This window comes from Pteropus alecto, unplaced genomic scaffold (genome assembly GCF_000325575.1).
Source record: "Pteropus alecto unplaced genomic scaffold, ASM32557v1 scaffold3, whole genome shotgun sequence".
Classification (NCBI taxonomy): Eukaryota; Metazoa; Chordata; class Mammalia; order Chiroptera; family Pteropodidae; genus Pteropus; species Pteropus alecto.
The window spans coordinates 11,468,272-11,484,762 of NW_006442484.1; the positions used below are offsets into that span (position 1 = coordinate 11,468,272).

The 16,491-nt window shown below is 38.0% G+C and overlaps 2 pseudogenes; both read left to right on the forward strand.

The window, feature by feature from the left end:
- Window positions 1-15,754: 15,754 nt before the first annotated feature.
- Window positions 15,755-15,873, forward strand: LOC112470835 (annotated as a pseudogene).
- A 278-nt stretch (window positions 15,874-16,151) lies between these two features.
- On the forward strand, window positions 16,152-16,270 carry LOC112470830 (annotated as a pseudogene).
- The last annotated feature ends 221 nt before the right edge of the window (window positions 16,271-16,491 follow it).

The following is a 16,491-nucleotide window of genomic DNA, read 5'->3' on the forward strand; positions in this document are numbered from 1 at the left end:
TGGCAGCAAACTGCACTTTTTTTTTCTAAATGGAAAATAGGTTAAGACAAATTCCCAGTCTTCAACTACTCGTGACCGATCATAGCAAAATTGCTCAAGTTAATTCTGGTTTTTCTTATTGAGGATCCCGAAGGTTAGAGTATGAAGTGTGGGGGGAAAGAAAAAATAAAAACAAGTTATAAGTCTTTATAGATACTTTATATGTTATTTTATTCTTTAATTCTAAAGACAGCCCTAGAGGGAAGCAAAGTTCAGAGGCGTTGAGTAATATGTCTACAGATCCTCAGCTGGGAGGTAATGCTAGGGGTTTGACTCCAGTGAAACTGTTTGCCACCCCACTGTAGAGACCTGCGCTGCCCAGTACTGTAGTTGTCAGCCACATGTGCAAGTGAAGTGTAATTAGTCCAACTTAAGATGTGCTGTAAGGGCAAAATACACACCAAAATAACTTAACATATAAAGTGTAAAATACATTATTAATACCTTTTTATATTGATTTATGTATCAAAATGAGACTATTCTGAACATATTGGGTTAAATAAAACATACGGTTATAATTAATTACACCTGTTTGTTTTTACTTTTTTTAACAAGCTACTAGAAAATTTTAAATTATGTCTGTGGCTCACAGTATATTTCTGTTGTATAGCACTAGTATGGACAATTCACCACATTATAGTGTCATTATTTGTTTTATTTCTAGATATCCCACTAGACTGGGAGCTCAAGGAAGACAGGAAGAGTGTGTTCCAGTACTCAGAGAGAGCCTTTATCCAATGTTAAGTATTCTACAAAATGCTTGTCAAATGAATGAAACAATGATTTTTAAAAAATATAACTGTTCAATGTTTCTAGAATAACTATAAGATCACTTGAAATTATATGCTATGAATTGCCACTGATCTTTTTGGTGTGGAGATGACTTTCAATACATATGGTTGATATGTATGCCATATGTTCCCACAGCTGTAAATAAAATAAATATTCCAAAAGTACACTGAACCTTATGCAACTCAAGCTTGCACATTTATCCTGTAAGTGAATTGGACAGGCTACTAATTTTAAAATGTAGTAAGTGACTGCTGCCCTTTCTCAGAGTTTGGTTGTTTAGTCAGCCATTCCATTTATTTCCTGGCTACCCTATGGATGATCCAAGGACCAGCAGCATGGCATCACTTGAGAGCTTGTTAGAAATGCAGAACTTCTGGTTGCACCTCAAATTTATTGAATCAGAACAAGATTTCTGGTTAATTGCATGCACTTAAAATTTGAGAAGCCTGAGTTATACGTTTTTGTTTCTCAACTCTCAGGAAGAGGGTCATTGGAAACTTGGCTATCATTCCTTTTCATTCTTTACACAATTTTTGCTAAAAATAACTTAGCGCTCAGTTTGTGTAAGATGCTATCTTAGGCCCTGAGATATGAGGATGAACCAGACACATGGCTCTTGATTCTGTGACTTGTGTCTCTCATTACTGAGCCCTGACTCTTTGTGGAGCAGCTGGACACACTGGGGACTGGAGTACCAGAGAGCTCTGCAGAAGAGCTGGACAAGAGTGAAGGGATCAGAAACAGCGCAAAAATGTTGCCCCATTTCTGCAGTGCATCTATAGACAGCTGCTTCATGAATCATGCATTCCGAGGGTGTCCGGAGGAAGGGAAGCACTCAGCACTGCTCTTCTCACCAACAAGGAAAACTTCCCAGAATCTGCCCGTTTCCATGGAGACCCAAGAATCTACAAAGCCTCCATCAGCTTCCGGTTCCAAAGCTCAGGTTCAAGCCAGTTTAATTCCCTTTTGTCTTGCTCTCTGGGGGAATTCGAGTTTTTGTTTGTTTGTTTGTTTGTTTGTTTGTTTGTTTTAGTTGCATCTGTGTCTTCTCGGAGAGCAAAATCAACTCAAACTTGATCTCAGCAGCAATCCTCACTCTGCAGCTGGCAAATCGCAGTAAAAACTCAATCGTCACCCAATCATAAAATTCAGCTACCAGAATTCCTTTCTTCTATTTCTACAAATATAATTTCATTTACTTCGTTAATCAAATTTCTTAAGCATCTATGGTACTTACTACAAAGATTACAAAATAGTACTTTCTAACAAGAGAAACTGATGTATAAATAAGCAATAGCTTAAAATTTCCTCATGGCTCTCATTGTTTCATACATAGAAATTATTCCACAAAGTCTTATTCTGCTAGGCTCTGTATTCTTAACAAGACCCTGGCTCATCTCACCCACTTCCCCCCATCTCTCTGCACCCCAGCCGTACTTGGCTGCTCCTTCTAAGAGCCTTTATCTAGAATGTTCTTCCCATCACCCACCTTCCCCAACCCTCTTTTTGCCTATTCATCCTTCAGATCTCAGCTCAAGAATCACTTCCTCCGGATCTTTCTGGGTACTCAACGCCCTGCCTGGCTTGGGTCCCTTCTCTGTGATCTCGCAGACTTTCTCCTCCCCTCTCTCCACACACCCCTTAAGAGTGTGTGCCTCTTTCCTTACTGATACAGACTTTTATAGGCTCTAGAAATCTGAAAATGTTCTGAAAAAGGGAGAGATTAAAGTTTGGGAAGATAAATCGGCAGCTGTGAGCAGAGTATATTAAACAAAGGAAGAGACTGAGGGCAAAGAAAGAGATTGGAATGATTATCTTTTAAATGCCAGGCTTGGGGCTATTTTAAAAATAGTATCGTATTTGTTCTTCATCATATATCTCTGGGGAAGGCGTTGATGTCCCCATTTTTTAGCTGAGAAGACTGAGACCGAGAAGGGTTTAATAACTTGCTCAAGGCCAGACAGCTGCTATGGCCAGGCCTGCCCCGTCTTCTATGAGTCTGCTTCCCAAGGAAGTTATTATAAAAGTTCCTTCACAGAAAGATAATGGAAAGGAAAAAAAGAGACTTGGCAAAGGTTATGGGAGGAAATTAACAGGATATATTGATGACTAGTCGCATGCAGGGACTAGAGCATGGGTGAGGAAGTCATTCAAGACCTCTGAGGTTCTGGCCCTGCGCGGCGGGAACGCGCAGACTTTTGCCCTGGCGGCGGGCGTAGATGCAAACCCTTCTCCCTCCCTTCTGCGGTGCCTTCACCGGCCAGGGCCGCCGGCTCGCCCGCGAGCGCTGAGGGCCGAGATGCGGCGCCAAGCCAGGTCTCAAGGTCCCTAAGTAATGGCCGACTTTTATAAGGAATTTTTAAGTAAAAATTTTCTGAAGCACATGTATTGTAGCAGAGACTGGTACAACAGTAATCTTGCCATCACCTTCATCGTAGGAAAAGTGGCCCTGGAGAGGATTTGGAACAAGCTTAGATGGAAACAAAAGACCAACAATTAAGAGCCCTCTTCGGTGGTCCATGCTTCCCCGAGGTGCGGCAAGTCCTAGTAGTGCATTTTACCGAGGCCCTGAAAACCTGTAAGTGACTTGAGCTTGCACGTCTTTATGATGCCCTTGGCTCATGTCAGGGCAAGGTGGGCTGGGTAAAATGCAGCGCTGGGATCCTGCAGCGCTGTGGCCACATGGCTCTGTCCTGACTGTGACCTCCAAGCCGGCTCATGGTCACCAAAGTGATATTAAGTAAAACGCAAGCACCGCGTGTCTGTTTTTTGTTTTTTTTTTTAATTATACCAATTTGAAATTGAACAATATAAACACGTTAATAAAATTTCACCTGAAAAATTTGACTCCACTGATGGAAATGATTTGGAAGCTGTCTGCAGTGTCACGGGGCCCTCACGTGACCAGTGAGCATGACTTATCAGAGGTCCCCAGCCCACACCCTGATTAAATACATCTGCCCTGGGCTGCTTGCTCCTACAGACTTGAAAGCAAAGGCAGCTCCTCTGTCAGGTGCCCTTTACTCCAGCAAGGGAGAGCTTCAATTTCCAGAGTGTCCCCAAACAACTTGCTACCGGCTCATGTCCGTCTGTTTAAATTCTTTTAAAGTCAGCATTGTTTGAAATAGGATTGTATGGTTATAAAATGATGAGACTCTTTGTATTGCATCCTAGAAATGTCCAGCATGCTGGGAGAGGTGGGAACATCATAGCCTGCAGGAGGGGACAGCTCCTTTAGCAGCCAGACCATGTCAAGTAAGCATGTCTTCTAAGGATAGAGGAAATATGTGGAATTAACCAAAAGCCACTTGGCAAACAGTTTTTATTCTAATATAAGGCAATGCAGTCATAAGACTGGATTGTTTTTATAGCTTATAGACTGCTTCCACTGAAGATGATTTCCAAGGAGAAATTCCAGAAACTGGAGGAAGCATATCACCTCCCACTGAGGCCTTTAAGGGTGTGGGGATGAAGGAGGATGATCATGAGAACCTCGTCAGCAATGTTTGTGGGCTGCATTCTACCAAATGCTGTCTTTCCTAGAGAACACTGCTCTGGGTCAGGAATGTTCTGTGGTCTGCAAACCCAGGGTTCTGTTAACAGAGGTTCACAGAGAGTGGAGTTCATGCACCAAACAGCGTGGAACTCAGTTTCACAGAAATAACACAATATCATTCGTTCCAATATTGCTGCTTAACACAGATTCTCAGCCTGTCACCACTGTGTGTGACACTGTGTGCACCTTCAGAGAAATGAGGGAAAAAGTGATAGCCAGCAGGGTTAGGGTCCCAGACATGGGCCCTTGGTTCCGTGTGGGCGAGCGCAAAAGGCAAGAACTGTTTCCTAGCTTTTAATTCCTCCTCACATGCCATCAGATTCGCAGACTAACTTTAAGGTCTTTCTTTTTTATTTTCATTAGTTTCAAGTATACAGTACATTGGTTAGACATCTATATATTTAGTAAAATGATCCCCCCAGTGCTCCCTCCCTCCCTCCCCTGAACCTCTATCTAGTCAATGTATTAATGCTAATTGCATTCCTTATGCTATGCTTCCCATCCACATGACCATCCATCAGCTACTAATCTTTACTTCTTTAACCCTTCATCCCATTCTCCCAGCCTCCCAAATCCCCCTCCCCTCTGTCCGTCACCAACTTGTCCACTATATTTGTGAGTCAGTTTTTGATAAATTTGTTCTTTTTATTCCTTAAATTTCACATATAAGTGAAATCATATAGTGTTTATCATGCTCCATCTGACTTAAATACCTTCTAGGTACATCACAGCAATATCTTTTCCATTCCTTTTCAGATGTAGGGGTCTTGTTTTCTAACCCTTTCAGCCACTACATCCCTTGGTTGGAGCACTTAATTCTTTTCCATTTAAGGTACTTATTGTTAGGAATGTAGTTGTTACCATTCTTTATTCCTGTTTTTGATACATGCTTTTTCTTCTTAAAGAAGTCCCTCCAAGATTTCCTATAATACTGGCTTGGTAGTGATAAATTCCTTTAGCTTATTTTTGTCTGGGAAGCTCTTTATCTGTCCTTCAACTCTAAATGATAGCTTTGCTGGATAAATTATTCTTGGTTGTATATCCTGGGTCTTTATCCTGTCAAATATTTTTTGCCAAGCCCTTCTGTCCTGCATAGTCTCTCTTGAGAAATCAGCTGCCAACCTTATGGGTGTTCCTTTAAATGTAATTATATGTTTTTCTCTTGCAGCTTTTAAATTTCTTTCTTTGTATTTAAACTTTGGCATTTTAATCATGATGTGTCTTGATGCGGGCCTCTTTGGATCCCTGATTTTTGGAATCCTCTGAGCTTTCTGGGGTTTTATGTCCATTTCCTTCACCAGGTTAGGGAAGTTTCCCATCATTATTTCTTCAAACAGCTGTTCAGCATCTTGGTTTTCTTCACTTATGCTGATCAGATGAATATCTGGAGCCTTAATAGTATCCCATATCCTCCTTAAATCATCTTTATCGTCTTGGCATTTTTTTTCTTGCCATTCTGTTTGAGTGTACTGATTGGCTTTCCCGTCCCTTAAATAGGGCACATGATCCTCTTCTTTATTTACTTTGTTTATTCCTTTGTTTATTCTATTTAATATACTTCTCATCTCAGATGTGTTCTCCATTTCAGACTGGTTCCCTCTTATAATTTCCATCTCCATTTTTATCTCTTTGTTAGAGTTCTCTACATTTCCCAAAAGTTTATTGAGCATCTTCATAACCAGTGTTTTGAACTCTGCATCTGTTAGATTACTTGACTCCATTATATCTGGATCTCTGTTCTGTTCTCTCCTACGGTTTCTGCTTCTTTATCTTCCTATTTTGGCTGCCTGTCCGTGTCTGTTTCTATGTACTAAGCAAAGCTCCTAAGTCTCCTGGTCTTATTAGTGTGGATTTGTAAAGTAGGTGTCCAGTGGCACAGTCCTGAGGGGTTCAGCTGCAGACCAAATTTAGCTCAAGCCTCTACCCCTCCAGAGCCACCTGTTAAGATTCAGCAAGCAATCCACAGATGCTGTGCTTACAGTTGCCTCAAAAGTCCACACTAGAAACCAAGTTGAGGGAGACGAGGGTTTTTTTTCTCCTCCTAAGTTCATTTAAAGATCGTCTTCTCCCTGGGCAATATGACATTGAACTCAACAGCAATTTCCAGTGGTAGCAATTCTGATTTTCTTTGTGCATCAGTTCTTAAGAGATTTTGAAAATACTACATGCAATTATATGCCAACAAATTGGACAATTTGGAAGAAATAGATACATTCTTAGAAACATACAATCTCCAAAGACTGAGTCAAGAAAAAACAGAAAATCTGAACCACCAATGAAATCGAATCAGTAATCAAAAACAAAAGTCCTACAGATGGCTTCATAGGCGAATTTTATCAAACATTACAAATACCACCAATGAAATCGAATCAGTAATCAAAAAACAAAAGTCCTACCAGATGGCTTCATAGGTGAATTTTACCAAACATTCAAAGAAGAATTAACACCTATTCTTCTCAAACTATTCAAAAAAATTCAAGAAGAGGGGAAGCTCCCTAGTTCTTTTTATGAGGCCACCATTAACCTGATTCCAAAACCAAAGACATTTTTAAAAAAAGAAAATTATAGGCAATATCACTTATGAACATTGGTGCAAAAATCCTCAACAAAATATTAGCAAACCAAATTCAGCAATACATTTAAAACATCATACACCATGATCAAATTGGATTTATTCCTGGGATACAAAGTTGGTACAATATCCATAAATAAATAATTTGATGCATCATATTAATGAATATTAATGAATTGAAAGATAAAAATCGTATAATCATATCAAAAGGTGCAGAAAAAACATTTGACAAAAGCCAGCATCCGTTTATGATAAAAACTCTCAGCAAAGTGGGATTAGAGGGAACTTACCTCAACATAATAGAGGCCATATATGACAGACCTACAGCTAACATCATACTCAATGTGGAAAGGCTAAAAACATTTTCCTTAAGATCAAAAACAAGACAAGGATGTTCACTTTCACCACTCCTCTTCAATATTGTATTGGAAGTCTTAGCAACAGCGCTCAGACAAGAAAGAGAAATAAAAGGCATCCAAATTGGAAAGAAAAAATAAAAACTCTCACTATTTACTGATGACATGATACTATATAGAGAGAATTCTAAAGATTCCACCAAAAAAAAAAAAAAACTATTAAAACTGATCAATGAATTCAGTAAAGTAGCAGGATACAAAATAAATATTCAGAAGTCAGTGGCATTTTTATACACAAATGATGAACTTTTGGAAAGAGAAATTAAGAAACAATACCATTTACAATTTAATCGAAAACAATAAAATATCTAGGAATCAAATTAACCAAAGAGGTAAAAGACATGTTCTCAGAAAATTATAAGTCATTGAAAAAAGAAATCGAAGAAGATACAAATAAATGGAAGCATATACCATGCTCATGGGTAGAAGAATCATCATCATTAAAATAGCCATACTACCCAAAGCAATCTATAGATTCAATGCAATCCCTATCAAAATACCAAAGGCATTTTTTAGAGGACTAGAACAAATAATCCAAACATTTATATGGGACCATAAAAGAACTCACTAGCTATGGCAATCTTGAGAAAGAAGACCAGAGTTGGAGGTATCACACTACCTGATATCAAACTATACTACAAGGCTACAGTAATCAAAACAGCATGATACTGGCATAAAAACAGACACATTGATCAATGAAACACACTAGAGAGCCCAGAAATAAATCAACACCTATACATTCACTTAATATATGACAAAAGAGGCAAGAATATACAATGGGGTAAAGACAGACGATTGGATAAAGACAGTCTCTTCAATAAGTGGTGTTGAGAAAACTGGACAGATACGTGCAAAAAAAAAAAAAAAAAAAACGGGGCCACGGGCTAACACTGGACGGATACAAGTAAAAAAATGAAACCGGACCACCGTCTTACACTATGTACAAAAATAGACTCAAAATGGATTAAAGACTTAAATGTAAGACCCAAAACCATAAAACTTCTAGAAGAAAACATAGGCAGTAACTCTCTGATATTGCTAACAGTAATATCTTTTCGGCTATATTTTTCAGGTAAGGGAAACAGAAGAAAAAATAAACAAATGGGACTACATCAAACTAAAAAGATTTTGTGTAGCAAAAGAAACCACCAAAAATCAAAAGGACAACCGTCTTATTGGGAGAAGATATTCACTAATGATACATCTGATAAGGGGTTAATATCCAAAAATATATAAAGAACTCAGACAACTCAACAACAACAAAAAAAACAAACAATCTAATTTAAAAATGGGCAGAAGACGTGAACAGACACTTCTCCAAAGAGGAAATACAGATGGCAAACAGACATATAAAAAGATGTTCAAGGTCACTAATCATCAAAGAAATGCAAATTAAAGCCACAATGCAATATCACTTTACACCTGTCAGAATGGCTATCATCAATAAATCAAAGAACAGCAAGTCTTGGAGAGGATGCAGAGGAAAGAGAACCCACATACATTGTTGGTGGGATTGCAAATTGGTACAGCCGCTATGGAAAACAGTTTGGAGGTTTCTCAAAAAATTAAAAATGGATCTACCTTTTGACCCAGCAATTACACTTCTGGGTATTTATCCAAAGAAAACCAAAACACTAATTCATAAAGATCTATGCATCCCAATATTCATGGCAGCACAAACAACAGCCAAGATATGAAAGCAACCTGAATGCCCATCAACAGACGGTTGGCTAAAGAAGTTATGGTTCATATATACAAGTACAATGGAATATTACTCAGCCATTTAAAAAAAAAAATGAAATCCTACCATTTGCAACAACATGTATGGACCTAGAGTTTGTTATGCTGAGAAAAACGGGTCAGACAGAGAAAGATAAATATCATATGATTTCACCTATATGTGGAATCTAAGGAATAAAAAGAACAAACTAATCAAAAACTGACTCACGAATATAGAGGACAATTTGGTGACGTACAGGGGGATGGGAGGATTGGGGGACTGGAAGAATGGGGTGAAGGGTTAAAGAAGTACAAATTAATAGTGGATAGATGGTCACGGGGATGGGGCGTAGGGAATGCAGTTAGCATTAATATATTGGCTAGGTGGAAAACCAGAGGAGAGAAGGAGGAATTAGGGGGATCATTTTATAAACTATATAAATGTTTAACCAATGTACTGTATACTTGAAATTGAAAAAAAAAGAAAGAAAGAAAGTGAAAAGATAACCCATACAGCGGGAGAAAATATTTTCAAATCACATATCTGATAAAGGATTTATTTCTAGAATATAGGATGAACTCCTACAATTCAATAATTAAAAAAAAAGACAACCCAACTTAAAAAATGAGCATTCTAAATAAGCATTCTCCTAAGTAAGATATACAAATGGCCAGTAAGAACCTGAAAAGATGTTCGACATCATTAGTCATCAATATAGAGAATATATTCTGTATACAATATACAATATATTGTATATTCTCTATACTTTGTTTTGCATGAATATAATTTTTTAATCTAATAGTCTTTAACTTACGTTTTTTCACTTAATTATCACTTATTCACAGTTTCTTTGCCACGAGTCACAAAGCTCCATATCATCTGCTCTTCCAACTCATCTCTAATCACCCTCTGTGCATTCAGTCTTTTCAAGACAACCTGCCTTCTTTCTGTGGCTCAAACGTACCCAGTTTGGTCCCCTGTGGCAGTTTTGCAATTATGTTCTTCTTCATGAAGCTTAAAAATTATCTCCTTATCCAATTCAGTGATGCATTCCCACCATCCTTACCCATCCTGCATTTACAGAAAGAAGAGGAAGACGAAATCATAAATATGAATAATAAAATGACAATAACTAAATACCTATCAACAATTACTTTTGATACAAATGGATTAAATGCTCCAATCAAAAGACATAGAATTGCTGAATGGATAGGAAAACAAGATCCTTACATATGCTGCCTACAAGAGACTCACTTCAGATCAAAAGACACACAGATTGAAAGTAAAGAGATGGGGAAAGATAGTTTATGAAAATGGAAACAATCAAAAAAAAATCTGGAGTAGCAATAATTATACCAGACAAAATAGACTTTAAAACAAAGGCTATAACAAGAGATGAAAAAAGACCCAGTTATCCTACTTCTGGGTATTTTTCTGAAGAAACCTGAAACACTTCTTCAAAGGGACATGTGCAATCCATATGTCCATTGCAGAATTATTTACAATAGCCAAGATATGAGTGTCCATCAATGGATGAATGAATAAAGAAGAGGTGATGCATATATGCAATGGAATACTACTCGGTCATAGAAAAAAGAATGAAATCTTATCATCTGTAACAATGGAAAGATCTAGAAGGTATTGTGGCAAGTGGAGTAAGTGGCACAGAGAAAGATGAATGCCATGTGATTTCACTTATACGTGGAGTCTAAAGAACAAAATAAAAGAACAAATAAAACAGAAACAAACTCATAGATACAGAGAACATTTTGATGGTTGCAAGATGGGAGGGGGGTTAAGAGAAGGGTAAAAAAGGTGACAGAATTAAGAAGTACAAATTGGTAGTTAAAAAATAGTCACGGAGATATAAAATTTAGCACAAGGAATATAGTCAATAATGTTGTGATAACTATTTATGGTGTCAGATGGGTACTAGATTTATCGGGGCGATCACTTTGTAAGTTATATAAATACCTAATCACTATGTTATACACCTGAAACTAATATAATGTTATATCGATTATAATTTTAAATTTTTTAAAAATTTTTTAAATTAACTTGATTCTATTTATTTTCTGTCTGAAGCCCCTACAAGAACAGAAGCTTCACATGGACAGAGGTGTAGTCTGTTTTGCTGAAGAATACCATTAAATGGTGCCCAGCGCATAGCGGATCCTTCATAAGTATTCACTGTGTGAACCAGTGAAGTGGCTGCACAGTCATGTGCTGAGCTCTCCGTGGAAAATCACTACACATCAGCTCAATGAAGGATCCATTTTCGGCTTAGACTACCATCTAGATTGAACTCTTCCCAACAGAACAGATTTAAATTCCTCTTGACCACATAGTTCGCAGAACTACTCATCACTTCATGGAGCACAGAACCTCTGCCTAGAAAGAAAGAGGATATATCTCATGGAGCCATTTCTCATCAGTAGAAAAGCCTTCACTAGCAAGCAGCAAGATCTTCCAACAACATTAGTTAAGAAAAATTCAATACCTTAAGGTAGAGCTTTGGACAAGAACACAAGTAAATACTGAGAACTTAGCACAGAAGTGTAGCATGAGATAAGCAGAAGAATATCTAAAATAGTCTAAAAGAGGCACCTCTAGTTATATGTTTTAGTCATTTCCTTAGTGTGAAAGAAATAAAAATTGCCATCAGAATTTGCCGTAAATCTTTTACTTTTTATGCTTTATAAATATACATGAATTGTATATAGTTCTCAAAATGGTGACAGATAGGTCACTCTCAACAAATTCTGACTTAAAGAATATCTCTTGGTGTACCATATATATAACACACAAACAGGTGGACACTAATTGTGATTTCTTAAAAATGTGAACATTTTGTGGCCCTACAATTCTATTTAAGGAAGTTAACCAAAGGACCTGATTAAGAATGTAAACTTTTGTCTATAAGTATAGTCAATATGATATCATTTATAATAGCAACCTAAATATCCAACAATAGGAGATTGGTTCAAGCCATTTCAAAAATTATTCTATGGATAAATACTTATTGGCATAGAATGAGTTCATTAGGTTTAAAAAGCAGGTTACAAAGTAATATGATCTCATTGTATTTATACACTCCCATATAATACGTCTACATGTGTAAGAATATATATACGTATATGATATACATGTGCAAGAGAGAGTAAAATGCAAGGAAGGACACACAATAACATTTTAAAAGCAGTTTCTCTAGTAATACTATGGAAGAGTTTTGTAAATATGTTTTATTTTCTAATCCTAATTTAATTTCTTTTCTCCTATAATGAATAATTACTACCATTACAATATGAAGAAAACCTATAAAATTTTAATCAAAACTTTTTTGGTGATCAGATTGAGCACAATCACATAAGAAACATCCTTTACAGTGTTTCGTAACCAGTTTATTCCACTTGAAAGTATCATATATCATACACATAGATAACGACATAAAACTTGAAGCCCAGAATACACTGATGGATTCCAATAGACACCTCCAATTGGGGTCTTTCTTCACCATTTCTTCTTGCATTTGTCTAATCTTTTAGTCTCCATGAATACACTATCCCATGCATCTCCCTTTAGCCCTCTCATCTGTCTTTTTCATTGTTTTTCATTGGCTTCTTGTCTTAGCTTAGATTGCCATAACAACAAAAATGGAGACTGGGTGACTTGAACAACAGACATTTATTTCTCACAGTTCTGGAGGCCAAAGTCCAAGATCAGGGTGCTGGCTGATTCAGTTCCCAATGAGAGCTCTCTTCCTGGCTTACAGACAGCACCTTCTATGTCTTCACATGGCCTTTCCTTGGCGCCTGCAGTGGGAGAGAGATCACTTTCTTCCTCTTCTTATAAGGCCACTAATCCCATCATGAGGCCCCCACCCTCATGACTTAATTCAACACTAATTACCTCCCAAAGGCCTCATCTTCAAATACCATTGCTTTGGGGGTTACGGTTTCTACATATAAAGTTGTTAGGAACACAAGCACTCAGTCCATAACACTCCTCTTCTTCTGATTAAATGTGAATGTTTTCCAGGGCTCTGTCCTGATGCTCTACACATTCTTCATCATTCACACACATCAGTGGTTTCTACTCCATTTTTTTAAAAATGCAAATATGTCCCAGAGAGACCCAAACTCCAATCCAGACCTAAATCTCCCCCAAGTCCCACAAAAAACTCAAACTCACATACCCTAAAGTGTCTACCCATTTCCAATGCTGCTTCTTCCATGATGCTCACCACTGTGGAGGATGCATGGCCAGAAGACTGGGCGATTGCCTTCGACATATCCTTTTCACTCCTAGTGGCTTATCAGGATAATCGAAAGATGAAAAAATATAAGATACTGGCCTGAAGAGACTAGAGAGCTCCTGTAATATTGATTTGGTGATTTTTCCAATAGCCATGAGAAGACACTGCAGCTCAAATCCATCTTTTCTTAGCAAATAAACTCCAAAAAATGACTCAGGGAAACAAATTCCATTGAAAGCAACAGCTCTGAAATGTGGGCTCTAATCAGAGGCTCTGAGACGCACCCTGGCTGCCAGTGGGCCTCTTTGGCCATTTTATATTTCCTCTTTAATCATATCCCTGAATGCCATGGTTTTCAACTTGCAGAGATTTCAAAGGCACTTTGATTAATGGACTTGATCAGTGTCTGCTCTTGTTTAACCACGGTGTTCTCATCCACATTTTGCATTTCACACCCACGCAGAACCATTTCCCTTTTGTTACAGGAACTGAAGAATGTGATGGCCTGCTAGACAGCCAAGTAATTTATGAAAAATATATTTTTAAAAGGAGAATGTATTAAAGCTTGGGGAAAAAAAAAAAAACCCAAGCTTGTTGCTGTTTTAATTTTAAATAGGTTACGCAAATAATTAAATATCAGGTCATATTGATACCACTAAATTTAGGAGAGTATAGATGTTATACAACCCCAGAGTCCTAGGGAATATTAAATCAGATTTACCAGAGCACTGAATCATATCTTGCTTTTGACACAAAACAACAGTATTGATTGGGTTAAAAATAAGCTAATTTCCAAAAACCTCTAGCTGTTAGAAATGTTTCCATATATACCACAATTCTTTAAAAAGAAATAAAAAGAAATATAGATGAATTCATAAACACGTTTAAGTATTAACTTTTTCTTTGGTCTCTTATTTTTCTGAACCTCTCCTGCCTCACACTAGCCAATTTCAAATATTGACTTCCAGTAGAGGATGAGTGAGAACAGCCAATATTCAGGGTTAAGGTGCTGGATGCTGCTCACTCAACTTTAGAACAGTTCAATTTGGATATTTACCTGAACTTTGCTCATGGCTTTGTACATGTGAGTCCATTAGTCCCACCAATGGGCACTGTGTACTGTGTACTATGGTGCAGCTATTTTAGATTAGCAATAAATCAGAAGTCCCTTTAAATGACATTTTAAAAAATGGTCAGTAAATAACTACTTGTTGTGCAAAGAATTGTGCTTTATCATAGAAGTTCTGTGATGAATAAGACACTATTATACTTTTGAGGAAAGAAAATGTTCCTTTCTCCTTTTAAATTCTTAATTGATGTTTAAGAGGAATTCCTATTTCCAAAGTACCTAAGAACCGGTTATCAGGAGATGGACCAAGATCAAGCTGAATGTCAGGAGGAAACCAGTTACGCATCTGGGATTGGTTGACCACTAACAATCAATCCTGTGATGACAAAAGCTTGGCACTGACGTGTCCTTCCATTGCCCACGGCAGACATCACGAATCAATAACAGCATTTGGCTATCTATTTCACAAATATTTACTGAGTGTGTTCTACACGTCAAAACTCTAACAAGCACAGCAGACACTGCAGTAGACAGGATAAACAAAGTCCCTGTCCACTTGGAACTTACATTCTACTGGGAGAAGAAAGCAATACACAAGAAAGATCGTTTTCTGTGTATGCTAGGTGCTAGGAAAGGAAATAGGATATGGCTGAGAGGATGGGGGAGGGAAGCCACTTTAGCTAGGGTAATCGAAGTCCTCTTGGTAGAGGTCACATTTGGGAAGAAACTTGACAGGGAGAGCGGGCCATTCAGAGAAGGCCTATCAGACTGACTCCTCCCCACACAGCACTCTGCACCGCCATCACCGGCCAACGGCCGCTTGGCTGTGCTAAGAATGAGCCTGTGCGAGGTATTCAGTGTAGCTACAGGAACACATTTAATAACATCAAACGGCACAAGATTCTGAGCTAGAGAGTGGAAGGAAACTTGGAACACTTGGATTCTAGTCTTCCTTTCATCTTTTTAGGATCTTAGTTTCTTCATCAGTAAAATAAGAGGGTTCGACCAAATGATCTATGAAATCTCTTTTAGATCCTAGGATGAATAATTCTAAGTAAAAAGTGAAGTAGGGTTTTAAACAATTGTAGAGAAAAGTAGTTTAAGTAGAGAAGTCTTTTTGTAATGGGGTCATTTGAACAGTTGGAAGAGAAATGAGATGTAGCTATGTTTTCTTAGAGACTCCTTAGTGATTTCAGAGAGAGCCACGGTCAGTCCCTAGTTTTGCAAACAGCTTCAACTGCTAAAATCCAAAGCACTTTTCACCTTGAACTCTGGATGAAAACTAATTGGAGCAGTCTTCTCAGCCATGCACATATTCAAAATCACCAACATCTGGTCTATGGCCATGCTACCTTGAACATGCCCAATCCTGTCTGATTTCAGAAGCCAAGCAGGGTCGGGCCTGGTTAGTACTTGAATGGGAGACCACCTAGGAATACCAAGTGCTGTAGGTGTTGGATGAATGAATGAATGAATTCCTGGTCTGATAATTCCAACATCCCTGCCATGTCTGGTTCTTAAGTTTGCTCTTTCTCTTCAAGTTGTTTTGTCTTTTAATATGCCTTGTCATTTTTTCTTGGTAGAGGGAATTCCTGTAATTAGGCCTTTAATAATGTGTGGTAAGATGTGTGGGGCGTAGAAGCATTCTATAGCGTGATACCTTGAACTCTGGATGAAAACTAATTGGAGCAGTCTTCTCAGCCATGCACATATTCAAAATCACCAACATCTGGTCTATGGCCATGCTACCTTGAACATGCCCAATCCTGTCTGATTTCAGAAGCCAAGCAGGGTCGGGCCTGGTTAGTACTTGAATGGGAGACCACCTAGGAATACCAAGTGCTGCAGACATTAAAAAATAAAATAAAATACATTTTAAAAATCACTAACATCCCACTATGTCATCTGGTCATCTCAAAACACAAAGGGAAATCATCAGATTCTGGAATAAAAAGGAAAGAGTTATTAAAGGTTCATCAGGAAAATCTGCCTTGCACTGCTGCCTGCCAGCAGGAGAGCCAAAACTTTCAGTAGTGCCACAGGAGAGAATTATAGGCTTGCATGGTAATGAT